The sequence below is a fragment of the Protopterus annectens genome, chromosome 2.part1 (assembly GCF_019279795.1).
Source record: "Protopterus annectens isolate FY-2018-M chromosome 2.part1, PAN1.0, whole genome shotgun sequence".
Taxonomy (NCBI): domain Eukaryota; kingdom Metazoa; phylum Chordata; order Ceratodontiformes; family Protopteridae; genus Protopterus; species Protopterus annectens.
Genome location: NC_056729.1, coordinates 551095510 through 551108540, shown reverse-complemented (window position 1 = coordinate 551108540; position 13031 = coordinate 551095510).

Below are 13031 nucleotides of genomic sequence, written 5' to 3'. Positions count from 1 at the left end.
AATAGTGAAAAACTGTTTAAAAAATGAAGTAAGCAGAACGGTTGCAAAATCTTCCGGAGAGGAAGAACATGTCACTCATTAAGGTAACCACAAGACTTTCAAATCTGTTGTTAACATTAATGACAATAATGATTTAACATCAGCAACTGGTCTTGAAAACGGAAATTCCACTAGATTTACGGGCAATGTATGGGGTTATGTCTGCTCGGAAACTGACAATCCATTTAAAAATATTCGAGAAGTGCCAGTTTTTAGTGCAGCGAATAATCAAAATAGCGACAACTTACAAGCCTGTAAGAAACTTATTTTTACTTTGGAGAGACTGGTAATCAGGCTAACTACTTTACGTTTAGAGGTACAATACCTAACTGAATGCATTTCACGTAACATAGTACCTCAGGGTTTGAGAACTGCCAAATTCCCAAACTGTGTTACCCCAGGAGATGAACTGTGTAATACGTTAGTGAAACTCTATAATGACGCAGGGATATCAATGATGCGCATTTTAGTAAAACACTACGAGACAGAGTTGGGTAAACTAACGGAAGAGATCAAAACTACAGATGAAAATATTAAACAGTTCACTTGTTTTTCACAATTTTTGCCACTATACAATAGTATAGAGGCTAAAACAGATAGACATAGAGCAACAGTTATTCTAAGGAAACAAAACAAGATGCGAAGGGACATTTACGCATACAATAACAATGAAGCGTATATTTGTACCTACAGTGAAGAAAAGGTCACTAATGACAACAACAAAAGAATTGAGAGAGAGGTCAATTTAACTTTTAAACCTTCTAGGTTGGAAAACACAAAAGTTAATAGAAATGACAATTCTACATCTGTGAATTCTATTACAAACAATAATTTAGGTCATAATGAAGTGGAAATTGTTGACAACAACATAGTAGTCAACAACAATGATACAAATAACATGGAAGTTATTGCTACCACTAGTTTTGCAGAGGTAGTAAGTTCTAATAACAAACAAAATACCCCTTTTCGGGTGGATCGGGTACAACCCAAAAAGACTACCAAGTGGTTCAATTCCACTTAGTACAAAGGCAAACCGAAAGGGAAGAACAAAAGGAAATGGTAACAACAGACTTTGAAAACAATGACTATTCATTGACTATTGTTAATTTAAGTGACAACTATCTTTCTGAATCATGTAATAACATTTTGAAAAAGGGTTTTAATTTTATTCCATCTAACAAGGTAGAAATAGGTAAACTGTTGGTAGAGTTCAGGATTTTTTTGCGTAAACTTAATTTAAAATATATAATGAAAGATGTCAATATGCCTGGCTCTATCAAGAACAAAACATTAAAAAGACCCAGTACTTACAATCCCCCATTAGTCAACACACTCCAAGTTTTCCAAAAGATATGTGAAACAGAATTCAGACAAATGACAAACATAGAAACACAAGATAACTTGACACCTTTGGAACGAGAAGCCTTAAAACAACTTTCTAAGACTCAAGATATTAGAGTCATGAAAGCGGACAAAGGGGGAAAGATAGTAGTCATGAATACATCTGATTACAATAAGGCTATCAACACTTTGTTGGAAGATAGAAATAATTATTGTAAGGTTAGTCTTGAATTTATTTTAAATTGTTATAGGAGGGTGAATACTTCCCTATTTGACATGTTTTGTCAGGAAGAACTAGATAGAGACGATTATGAGTTTATGCTAACAGAACAGCCAAAAATGGGTAGTTTTTTTGGTATACCAAAAATACAGTATGGCACAGATGATCTTACATTTAGACCTATAGTGTCAGCCAAGAACTCTAAAACAGAAAATATTTCCATTTGGCTTGATAATATTCTGAACCCAATAGCACAAAAGGCAGAACATTTTTTAAGGGATTCATGGCATTTATTAGAAATATTAGCCAAAAGTGATTTTGCTTACAATCAAGTTTATTTTTCAACCTTAGATGTTAAAAGTCTCTACACTTCTATAAATCAAGAAGAGGGTGTAGAGGGTATGAGAGTTTATTTAGCATCTAAATCACAAATGAGTAGTTCAAAAGTAAACACAATATGTTCACTAATGGAAATAGTTCTTGACAACAATTTTTTTTGTATTCAACAAAGTGTTTTATAAACAAACATCTGGAGTGGCGATGGGAGCCAGGGTCGCCCCAGCATTTGCAAACATTGTTATGTCAAATTGGGAACAGGAACATCTTATAGTTCACCAAAATTTTGACAAAGTTCTACTCTATGTAAGATACATAGATGATTTGTTTTTTTTTATGGAGAGGGGACAAAATTGAGTTTGAAAAAATGGTTGAGGATCTAAACAAAACAACAAGTTTTTTAACATTTAAACTTAGTGGTTTTGGGAAGGAAATACATTTTCTGGATCTAACACTATATTTGGATTGTTCCAATCATTCTTTACACAGTAGGATATACAGGAAACCGTGTTTCACGAACCAATATCTTCATAAAGAAAGTCTTCATCCAGAACGCATGAAGAAAAATGTAATTAAAGGGCAAATGACAAGTCTCAGTAGGCTGACATTGGATGACAACCTATACTTTAAGGAATTATTGTTGTTAAGGAAACTGTTTATAGAAAGAGGTTACCAACTTAAATGGTTGAAAAATTTAGAAAGGGAGGTAACTATGTTGAGACAAGGAGTAGCAAAACCCATTTTGTCGATCAACATCAATGAATTCACGATAAGAGACACTTCACATCATATGGAGAGAGAAGAAACAATGGAGTTTTACACTGCCTTTCCTTTACCTATGTCTAACGAACTCACTTACATTAGAGATATCATAGAGAAAAATTGGAGGATTATACTGGGGAACAGGGACCTAATGTCATGTCTAGGTATTACACCCAGGTTCACTTATAAGAATGTGACAAATGTAAAGAAAATGTTAGAATATAACAATCAAAATAGAGATACAGTCATTAGAGAAGTAAGTAATAAGAAGGGAACTTTTTCATGTAAAGATTGTAGGCAGTGTCGCTATATCAGTAACACTTCATTCGTGACACTAAAATATCCAAATAGAACTTTTTGGGCATACAAATATTATAACTGTAACAGTGATCACGTGGTATATTTAGCACTTTGTGTCACATGTGGAAGTTATTACATTGGCAAAACAATAAGAGTTTTGAAACGCCGAATTTATGAACATATTTTGGCAATTAAGAACAAAGACATCAATAACTCTTTGGCAAGACATGCCCAAATATGTGACAACTTCAAAAAATTTGAATTTTTTGTATTAGATCAAGTAGACAAATGTTTGTTAATGGGGGATGTGAACAATAAGTTAGAGCAAAGATAGGCTTTATGGCAGTTATTGCTAGGGGCGGATTCACCCCCGGATTTGAATGAAACTATAAACATTAAATGTTTTTTAGTATATAGATAGATTAGATCTACTGACCCAAATTTGTTTCATTTAGAGAAGGTTTGTTGGTCAGTTATTACATTTTGGATATTTATCATTGATTTATAGTATTCACAGAACCGATGTCTCTTTCTATGTTTACTTGGTTCAAGACAATAAGATATACATCTAAAGTTACATTTCAATATTTTTATATTGTTAATTAGAGATATATTTTTTTGTCAATTTTTTTATATTTCATAATTCATTTATATTTCATAACTCACAAATTTAGTATTTAAAAGTATTTATTTTAGGATATAATTTTTATGATGAATTGTACACACGTGTGTATATATATATATATATATATATATATATATATATATATATATATATATATTTTTTTTTTGAGTAGACATTAGTATATCATATATAGGCATATAGTTTTTACCACTTTAGAATGAAAATATTGATGCCTAATGAATTATTTATAAAACAATGTGTTTTTTAAAAATCACAGATAATGTTTTAGATGTAACAAATATTAACATAATGAATTTTTGATTTAATTAATTGTATGACATCATTTCCTGTTTTTTCATATAAAACGGGAACAAGGGAGAATTCCCGTTTTTCTGATGAAGTTCACATTTTACATTAAAAGTGAAAGAAAGCGCTAAACCTGTATTCGCTTTGTGGAATTTAATTGCAACAGCTTTTCCAACTGTTCCTGTTTTGGTATCTTTTATTGTTTTTCGGCTAGTCCGAGTTTTGTGATTCAGAAACATATTAGCTGCGATGGGGAACAAACCCATTCTCAGAGAATTTGCATGTCTCTGAATTGTGTGGTGTTAATGCTACTGCTAATTAGCACTTTTCCTGTTTTAAATATTTCTGGTATCCCATACATTGTATTGGAACAGGTATCCCCCTAGTCATTCTTGCACACACATATCCACAGATTCAAGTACACAAAGTAGCATACCTCTTACCTGCCCTGGATTTACAGACCATCCCTGATATAGTCTTACATTTTTCCCTGACCCTTATAAATCACAGCTGATTACAGTCAGTCAAAGATGCCAGACATTAGAGTTTAATTCTTCTTGTTCTGAAACCACATTGTGACTCTAACCTAATATTTCAGAATTTCACTTGTGTCATACTTCAGTGCAGTCATTTAGCAGTCACCATATTTTCTAACTGTACCTGATTTTGCTCCTGGTCTGTTCTATGTAACTCATAGGCTTTTGCAGTCAGTCAGCTGTTGCAGACATTATGGTTGCCATACGTCTTACAGTTCAGGAAACACATATTTGTCTGAAAAACATCCTCTGTTAGCATAGAGGACCGAAACTTTGAATTGTTAATGATCTACTGCCTGCAGGATTTGAAGCCTTTTCCTCTATTAATAACTCTGTAAGTAAATTATGGTAATATTTAATGTGTACTCCTTGTGTAAATTGGTAACACAGGGGGCTAACTCTGTAGTCAGGTATTGTTTTTGTGTGCTAAGGGGACATAAGGTTTAGACCTTCCCCCATTCTTCTGTTACTTTTCCATGTGACCTAAGGTGGTACTGAAAGAGTATCCCTGCTGAATAGTTGTGGTGCAGAGGGCTAAAGCTCTGTAATGCTAATGAACTGCTTTGGGTACAGAGTTTGAAGCTTATTGTCTGTTCTTATAACTTTGTAAGTGATTTGGATATTAAGTCACTTGTGCAAAACTGTTGTTCTACTAAATTTGTAAGTCAGCTTAACTCACATCCCTAGTATTTAGTATTCCTCTCACATCCATACACCTTTTGTGCTGCCTAACTGTTTTATTAACTTTATCAGTGACTATAGAGTACTACTTAAACATTATGTCTGGTATCTAGTATTACTTCTTCTGCCCCATATGTCTTTCATGGTGCAAACTGCTGTTCTGTAAACATTTTAAGCAACTTACATTTCTCTGGTGTCTAGTGTCCCACCACCCAGTATTGTAGGATTTGCTCATTAGTAAAGGGGAGTTTAGATATATGAAATCCTCTCCCCAACATACACATACAGCTAGTCCTCATCTGAATAAACCAACGGAAGCACTCATCCATTAACCCCCCCCCCACACACACACAGATCTACCCTATTCTCTTCCCCCCACTACGACCAGATAGGAAGACCAATGGTCATACATATTCACACTCATCTGAGATTTCTCATTCCTCTATATTCACTCACACATGCACCCACTTATATACACATAGCCCGCCCACCCCTACATGTCTGCTAAGTTCCCTAGCACTTGCTTGTATTGCTCCCCTTACCCATTGACAGTACCGGCTGAAATTGAACTTCTGGTCGCATTCCCTTACACAACTGAGTGATTCTCTGAATTGCCTGGGTAATAAAATACCTTACTGCAGGCATTTTCAAGGAAGAGCACATGATTAGCATAGACCATGTCCTTCAAATGTCTCATTAGCACATAGCTTGGATGTGGAGAAGACCCACTGCAATGATCCTACCAACCATGCAGGATCACTGCAACGAGTTTGTCTCTGAATCAGAAAAAACTACCACCAGTGGTCACAGCCCATGGTAAGGCTTACTGCTGGATATAACTCTTTCTGAATCCAGTTCTTTTTTTTGCTCTTTGGATGAGACTTATAAAGATCTATGTTGGCTTAAATGTTTTATGCCAAGTTGTGCCAGGAAATGTCATATAGCATGGTGAAATAGAGATCAATTTACTCTACTATATTTTAGCAGTAAATATTTTTTAAATGGAAGAAATACAGAGCTAGAATTAAATTCCTGCCATTAAAAAAGCATTATTGACACTAAAATAGTAAAATATTAGAGGTCAGTCAGCTGCTGTGACCCTAACAGATCTCTGTCTCTGTTCCAAAGGGCTTAATATAATGACTTATTTTTGTTGTGCCACCATATTTGATGTTACTGTGACAACCCACCACTGGCCTAGTTATCAAGGAGCCTCAGTCCTCACCACTGGCACTAGTGGAGGCCGTACACTAACAGGATGACAAGTACACACACAGTAAAGTGCAATCTCCCATATGAGCACACAGAGACCACAGTCAGTCTGGTGATGGTTTCTTCCTCTTTCTCCAGATCCCCAATAAGACTCCCCACTGGCACAGCTATAGAGTTGAGATCTCAGCTGAGTGGTCAAGCCATACCTCCAGCACCTTCTCTGTCCAACCAATGCTTCATGTACCTGCCCAAGTAGCTGACACACACACTCTTTGAGGTTTGATTTATATACACACACACACACACACACACACACACACACACACACACACACACACACACACACACACACACACACACACACACACACACACACACACACACACACACACACACACACACACACACACACACACACCTGGGAAAGGCTGGCATAGGTTTACTAACTATGCCCCCCCCCATTTGCCCAGACTATAGGGTAGTTATCACTGGCACCAGTCAACTCTTTATCAGCTACTTTAAGGCCCTTAAGAAAGGATGTCCAATCTCACTCTGTAATGTTACTATTAATATAAATGGTAGTTTGACCAAGAGCATGGCTATTAAGAGTGGCCTATACAGTGTCACTAAATACATATGCAAGTGTTCTCAGAACTTAAATATCTCTAGACAGATCAGCCACAATGAAAGGTTTAAATATATTTAATAATAAATATTAAAAGAACAAGAAAATACTCAGTATATGTTTACAGTGACAGCAGAGTTCAAAATCATAGGAAATATTTAAAACAACAGTGCAGGACAGTAAGAAAGAAAGAAAGAAAGAAAGAAAGAAAAACATCTAAGTTAAGCTTTGCTATATTCCTGACTATATCTAAGAGAATTACTATACCCTAGTACACTTACTTAATTAGAGCAGCAAGGCAGATGTGTGGTGAATGGATCTTGTCAGGTCCAAGACAGAATACAAAACGCTCAGTCTTTCTCAGAGAGTTCTTAAATTAATATTTCAAATATTACTGCTGGGATAGCTTGCAGAATGACATCATTTCTTGTCATCTGACTCTATCCCAGGTAAAAGCCCCACTGCTGAAAGCTAGTTGTATTTAGCATCCACCTGTGAAAATATACAGACAAGGGTTTTTCCTCGGATCTTTGCAGATCCTGGAAGTTGTAAAACAATAAAACACTTTGAAGACAATATAGAAAATGTCTTAGGACGGATATAGTGTCTGTTGCTGCACTGAAACTGAAATATAACATTTTTTATGGTCTAGCCATAAAGTAATTTAATTTCAGCTATTTTTCCTCACGTTTTGCAAGTTAACCTCCTGTATTCCAGTTTCCCCTGTTAAAATATATACATATAAGCAGTTACATCAGTGTATGTACATCTCTGTTCTATTGCAGTAGGGTACACTGTGGATACATTTCAAACAGCACTTTGTAAAATATCTCTTCAGCACAGATATCTGTACAAACCATCTTATATGACATTTAACTTTAATACATTTGTAATACAAGCGTCTTATATGAATCATGTTGATATTCACAGATGACATATAATTATTTTCAAAATTACAGATAGCTGGGCTGACAGTATCTCCTTTTGATACATTTCTGCCCCCCTTGAAGACTCAAGCTACTTCTTCAAGTGACGCTTGATAAAAATTGCTTGAGAGGGATGAACCTATCTGAAAATACATTATCCCATTTCCTGTCTTGAGATTCCAGCTGCCTTGGCATTGCTGACCTCAATACAGTGCTGCACTGTCCTATCATATGCCTGCAACACTAGCCTCCACCATAGTAACTTGGGATTTTGCTGGCTGGCTTCCTTTAGATCTCCCTTAGACTCCTGCTGCCATCTACTGGAAATATTTAGCACAAGGGCCTCCCTATCATGGTAAGATTTCATCATATTAACATGGTACAGTTTGTGCTCCTGCCTCCTGCCTAGTAGATCTACCATGCAGATAACATCACTGACCTTCCTTACCACTTTGATGGGTCCCTCCCAAGCTGCTTGCAGCTTGTTGTGTCTGACAGGAATGAGAACCATTACCTGCTTCCCCACAGCATACTCTCTAGCTTGAGCATTTTTGTCATACCAGACCTTTTTCTGCTGTTGGGCTTCTGTCAGGTTCTCCTGGGCCAAGCCCATGAGTTCCTTGAGCCTTGTCCCGAGGTTTAGGACATATGCCACAACTGACTCCTTGTGGGATTCACACTCTCCCTCCCACTCAATATGAATTAAGTCTAGAGGCCCCTTACCCTATGCCCATACAACAACTCAAAGGGTGAAAAACATGTGGATTCCTGGGGAACTTTTCTGTAAGCAAACAACAGATGGGGCAAGTATTTCTCCCAATCCCTCTTAAACTAGTCTGCAAATGCTTGCAGTATGGACTTGAGTGTAGAGTTTAACCTCTCAACAAGACCATTAGTCTGGGGATGGTAGGGGGTGGTCTTTAGATCTTTTACCCCACAGTACTTCCATAGACAAGCCAGCAGGTCTAACATGAAACTGGCACCTCTGTCAGTCAGTATTTCTTTTCAGAAACCTACCCTGCTGAAAATCTCTAACAAAGCATTTTCCACCTTTTCTGCCTCAATGGAGGACAAAGCCACTGCCTCAGGGTATCTTGTAGCATAATCTGCTATCATTATGATATACTTTTTCCATGTGGAACTTGGGGTACAAAGAGGCTCCACAATATCCATAGCTACCCTCTGAAATGTCTCCTCAATCACAGGCAAAGGCATCAAAGGAGCTTTCACCTTGTCTCCTGCCTTACCTACCTTTTGGCACTGCTCACAGGTCCTGCAGTACCCTGTTACATCTCTGGAAATTCCAGGCCAATAGAAATTTTGCATAATATGTCTTTTTGCATGTTTTATGCCCATATGATCTGCAAAGGGAATATCGTAGGCTATGGCTAGAAGCACCAGATGGTAGGATCTAGGCACTACCAACTGCTGTATTCTCTCACCTTCTATCCCTCCCTCAGGGGTCCTTTCTCTATAACTGTAACCCTTTTTCCCAGTATACAAATTCCCCCTTCCCTTGAGAATCAGGTGCCTCACTAGCTACCTGCCTCAGGCCTTGTAATGTACAGTCTGAGAGCTGACCCTGTCACAATTGTCTCTTTGTAACCCTTCGCAGCTCCCCTTCCACAGGAAGTCTGGTATCCTCTGACAGCAGTGCCTCACTGTCAGCCTGGGTCCTACTACTCACCTCTGCCCTTGCAGTTACTCTGTCCAAGAGAACATCAGTACCCACAAGCAGCTGTGGCTCACCTTCAGTCTCACTGCTATAGAGTAGTTCCCTCCCTGAAGTTACCACCTCACCAGTCCTGGCTGCAAGTGTGCAGTCTGTTTGGATCTACCAAGGCTACCAGACCCACATGCTTGTCTCCAAGCCTGACTGTGTAACTGCATGAGCACATGGTACTGCATTATCAAAATCATTCCCTATCAGGACATCTGCAGGGATATCCTCAAACACACCTACTTGCTGGCTTCCTTTTCCACCCTCCAAGTCAAAGTGAACCCTAGCCAAAGGTATTTGGAATGAGGTCCCTCCTATAGCTCCAACTGAAGTAGACTGTCCAGGCAAGTAGTGCTCTTCTGTAACCATTGCAGGCTTCACAATGGCTATGTCAGGGGCTGTGTCTCTGTCTTAGCAATGGTCTCTTTGCCATTCACTATGATAGGATATAACCTCTTGTGGTAGTTTGGTACCCTTGTTGCCCCAAGACAACCTACTGTTGGCATTTTGTCTTTCCCACTTTCTGGCTCCCTCACCTTTTGTTCCCCACCTTGCCTCCGTGGACATCTATATGCTACTTGGCCCCACTGGTTGCATTCAAAACATTTAACCCTAGGTCCTGGGCATGTACCTGGACTAGTGGCTTCCCCTGCTACTGGCAGATTCTGTTGGGGCTGTCTGAGCTCCACACCATGGGTTCCCTTAGACCCATGAGCCGCACTGGGTGTCCCTTCTCATATGCAGGGATGCCCTGCTTGCTAAGTATAGGTCTCCCTTTTTCCTCAAACTCATCTGAAGATGCAGATCCTCATGTCCTCATGCAAAGTGCTAAGGGCTTACTCCCTCACAAAAAGGTCTGCCAGCCCTTCAAAACTGGTGACCTGACATCCACTCATCCACCTATGAAAATAAGTGCTCAGTTCAGTAACATATTCACATACATTTTCATCTGCCTTGTGTCTATGCTCACAAAATCTTTTCCTATAAGCTTCAGGTGTTAGCTTAAAAAATTCTAGCAAACAATTCTTTGCAGCATTATAATCAAAACAGTCCATGTCAGATAATTTAAAAGTACATTTACAGCTTTACCATGGAATAAGGGGATCAGGAACCGTACACAGAGCCTTTGGTCAACATCATACTGTTTACATACCCTCTCAAACATGTGAATGAAACTATCAAAATTATCCCCCTCTGTAAACTTTGGAAGAAAGTTACTGACCTTTTGTGCTTCTGGGGTCTGGTTACTCCCTTCCCCATTACCTCCATGACTCTGGCAAAGGGTCAGCATCTCTTTTTCGTGCTGCCTCTGCCTCTCCTTCTCCTCAACTTTGAGGCATAGCAGTTTCTCATTCTCCTCAGCCTGTTGACATCACAGTTTTTCCTGCTGTTTCTATTTCTAACCTCTTGGCCTCCAACTCAAGTCTCTTTAACTCCAGATGGATTTTTATGTCCTCTGTAGAAAGTTTGTGCTGTCTATTCTCTGAGTGTTATACATCTCCATGGCCAGTCTGATTGTCCTCCTGGTTGCTATTCTCTGATACAGCTGTGACTAAAGCTGCAATCATGTCTGCTTTAGTCAGGATTCAATGTACCAGTCCTTTAGCCTTGCACATTTCAGCCAACTAGCTCCTTGTCAGCTTTCCGTACTCCTCTGCTGACATGCTTGCCTGCTCTCCCTGACTAACTAAGCTAACCAAACAAATAAAACAATTGTGATCTGAACTCTGAATGTTCAATGTATGTGATGGACCTCCTGCATATCCACAAAACAAACAGCACCAGAATTACTCATTCTAAAGACTTAAACCTTGCCTATGATAGAAATAGGATCTGCTGGAGAGGCAACTATGTGTCTCAGAGACTACCCCGTCTATGGAATATGGTCCCCATGCATGTGAAGCAGAGTTCCTCCTTAACCCAATTCAAGTGCATCTTGGAGAATTGGATGGGAAACTAGAAATTCATACCTGGTTTGGCACCTATGTCTCTAATGGACATAGGCAACCTGCAAATGGTTCATCTCCCAGGCCACTGCTTGTAAATGTTTCATCTCCCAAGCCCCTGCTTACACTTATCAAGGGTACCAGAACTTGTCAGAGATTTGGGATGCACATCTAGGCTTAAAAAGGCCCTTATTGTCATTAACCTAGTGCAAGCCTATGAACCTATGAGTGAAAAGCCAGGCTAAAGTTAAGCCAGCTCGCTGACAAAGAAATAATAGCTAGATACAGACTAGATAGAGAATTGATGCAGGATGTGCATGGGGTGTACACCCCACATGTCTTCACACAGCCAGAGAGCAGTAATCCAGTCCCAGTAAAAACAAAGGTCTGTCTGAGCCGTGGTATACTGACCTCAGGGAAATTCCGACGGCACATGGATGATGCCATAGAGGTGTCCCAGGCTGTATCTAGTCACACATTAGGACAGTCCCCGGAAGGTGTGCACAGCAAGGTGGATGCATTCATCAGCTTCCCATCAACACCATGCAAGCAGTAGGCAGTTAAGAAACAGTTATATGCCATAGCCAATTTCCTTCATCTCCTCAGTGTAATTGATTGCATCCACGTACTGATCAAAACCCTTCTGGAGATGGTGCAGAGTGGTACTTTGACAGAAAGCAGGTGCCATCACTCAGTTGTCAGATAGTGTGCATGCTACATGGTCTCATTATTAACCTAATAGCAACACACTCTGATAGTATGCATGATGCGACTATGGGGCAAAAAAGTGCCCTAAGGGTATTGCTCCATGAGGGTGAGATATCTGAGGGGCTACTACTTCATAAACATATGTGTATATGACAAATGTGTTCTGTGTTCCCATACTATTTATGATGAAACCATGCTAATGTTCTGTCCATTTATACTAACAGGTGACTGCAGTTATCCACCGGAGCCCTGGCTTGTGACATCATTCAGAGCCTTATCCATGTCTGCTGAAGCTACATTCAGTAGAGTACTCACCACAACATGTAATGACTGAGTGATTATTTGGTGTGCTGAAATCATGATTTAGATGGAGTGCACTGCAGTACACAGCACAGAAGGCTGCATAAATGGTAATGTATGTAACATGTTGCATATCCAAGCACAGTAGCCCACCAACCCCAGGTGTGGGTGATCTACCCCAAGAATCCCAGATATCTGAAGCATATCTCTCAACCTGAAGATATTGAAAATATGTACAAAGTCCCTTGAAAAGAAGGTACACTCAGACAAAATTCTGGACATGTAATTAGGATGCCAGTAGGGAACCACACAAATGTTAGACTACAATGTCTACTGCGGGCATACTTGTATGTATATTTCCTGCATGTTCCAGTATAAGAAATAATGCCCAGATATATTCATTACATAGCAATTAGCACATAACTCTTCCCACTTACAGTAGGAATGT